Source organism: Anabrus simplex, chromosome 8 (assembly GCF_040414725.1).
Source record: "Anabrus simplex isolate iqAnaSimp1 chromosome 8, ASM4041472v1, whole genome shotgun sequence".
Lineage (NCBI taxonomy): Eukaryota > Metazoa > Arthropoda > Insecta > Orthoptera > Tettigoniidae > Anabrus > Anabrus simplex.
The window spans coordinates 217,696,678-217,699,131 of NC_090272.1; the positions used below are offsets into that span (position 1 = coordinate 217,696,678).

The window sequence follows — 2,454 nt, forward strand, 5'->3', positions numbered from 1 at the left end:
TAAGAACGGTCAAAATTTTGACATTCCATGTAATTGTTGCCAGCTGGTCAATGATCTCTCGTGGCTCACTTAGTATCACCCGACAAATTTGAGTTTACTTATCCACCATAAAAGAAGTCTCGGAGAACCCCACTTCCGTTGCTAAATAGCAGCATAATAACGACAGGTGTCCCACAAGTAATATACTTGGGCCCATAAGAGTTCGAGTGGCAAAACCAGTAACTACGACATGCGATGCGTTGTTATAGTTACCTCCATCGGCGGCATATTTGAAAGTTTACTAAAACCAAATATTTCCGCCGGGCTGAGTGGCTCAGACGGTTAAGGCGCTGGCCTTCTAACCCCAACTTGCCAGGTTCGATCCTGGCTCAGTCCGGTGGTGTTTGAAGGTGCTCAAATACGACAGCCTCGTGTAGGTAGATTTACTGGCTCGTAAAAGAACTCCTGCGGGACTAAATTCCGGCACCTCGGCGTCTTCGAAGTCCTTAAAAAGTAGTTAGTGGGACGTAAAACAAATAACATTATTATTATTATTACATATATTTCCACTTCGTCCGGCCGTTCGGATGGACCGATTTGCTTCATTTCTTTTTATGATCTACCCAATTATCTTCCGGTGAATCATTAGGCACTAACAGGTCTGTGAGTTTAGTCTACTTTGAAACATTCTAAAATCAAATCATTAAATGACTTCTCCAGAAACTGCTGACGAGGGCTTACCCTAGCCCGCAATACATACGATAGGCAAACCCGCAATTTCAACCAAACTTCATCGTAGTACGCACATGACTTAATACTACCCGACGAATAATTCTGTAGAGAATAAGACACCCATAGCACGCCTAGAAAATGTCCAAAATAAACGAGCTTATGGATGTATGTGTGTATGTTCCAGCATAGCTCTCAACCAAAATTTGTACACATATGATTTAGGCCTACTAGTAGGAAAAAATTCCTTGGTTGTTCAGACACCCCTAGCATCCCTACGGTTTGGGATTGGGAGGGAGTAACATGTAAAAATAATCGAAAACGACTAATATTAGTGTCAGACCCACATTATTGTGACACCGTGGATGCCGTTGAAGTCCATGTTCAGCCTCCATAGGCATGGGGATCAGAAGGGATGAAAAAGAAATTGTCCAAAATGACCGACTCTTAGTTTTTGGGTTCGCTAGGCTGATCAGTGACAGTTCAATGACAGTCGGAATCGTGTACATCATATCTCTAGCGCGAGGCGTAAATACATTGAGTTATCGAAACCGACTTTCAACATATTAGGTCGTGTTACGTACATTTAGTAGGTGTTGAAGGGATGTTAAGTACAGAGTGACGGCAGTAATGCCAGACCTGTAGCTTAGATCCTTTCCAACAGAACAAAGATTAGCTAGGACACCATAGCTCAATTGGTAGAGCAACCGACGTGAAATCGGGAGGTTGTGGGTTCGGATCCCACTGGTGTCCGGTTGGCCATTTTTGTTCTGTACTTAACATCTCTTCAACACGTACTAAATGTATGTAACACGACCTAATAGGTTTAAAGTCGGTTTGGATTACAATGCGGTCGTGAAAATTCAATATACATAGAGTTATGTTATGACATTCGGATTGAGCAGCGGTCGCTTGGTAGACCATGGCCCTTCGGGGCTGTTGCGCCATGGGGTTTGGTTATGACTTATTTTTATTATTTATTTGAAAGGATCAGCTACTTCCCAGACAATCATCATCGTAACGAATTACTTCTTCTTGTACCGCTTTTCCCACACCTGTCGGGTGAAAAACTGAAATGGCGTATGGCTTTCAGTGCCGGGAGTGTCCGAGGACAAGTTCGGCTCGCCAGGTGCAGGTCTTTCGATTTGATACCCGTAGGCGACCTGCGCGTCTTGATGAGGATGAAATGATGATGAAGACGTCACATACACCCAGCCCCGGAGCCAGCGGAATTAACCAATTATGGTTAAAATTCTCGACCCTGCCGGGAATCGAACACGGGACCCCTGTGACCAAAGGCCAGCACGCTAACCATTTAGCCATAGAGCCGGACACCTGTCGGGTTCCGAGTGCGAACTGTGTCGCACATGTGGGTTTGTCCCTGTTTTACGGCCGGATGCCCTTCGTAACGCCAACCTTATATAGAAGGATGTAATCACCATTGCGTGTTTCATTGATGATTGGTAGTGTAGTGTGTTTTCTGAATATGTATAGGAAAGTGTTGGAATAAACACAATCCCCATTCCTCGTGCCAGGAGAATTAATCAAACACGATTAAAATTCCCGACAAGGCCGGGAATCGAACCCGGGACCTCTGAATCGAAGGCCTCAGCGCTGATCCTTCAGCCAAGGAGTCTGACATCATCGTAACGAACTAAGTAATGATATTTGTGCTTGTTATTGTGATTGTTTTTGTAGGCTTAAAAATCGCATGATCATTAACCCCTTTTTATGAGGAAGCTAATG

The 2,454-nt window shown here is 44.2% G+C and overlaps 1 non-coding gene across 1 annotated transcript; it reads left to right on the top strand.

Annotated features, from left to right (window-relative positions):
- Window positions 1-1,388: 1,388 nt before the first annotated feature.
- On the top strand, window positions 1,389-1,461 carry TRNAS-UGA (transfer RNA serine (anticodon UGA)). The gene has a single exon. It is a non-coding gene; the product is annotated as a tRNA-Ser (tRNA).
- The last annotated feature ends 993 nt before the right edge of the window (window positions 1,462-2,454 follow it).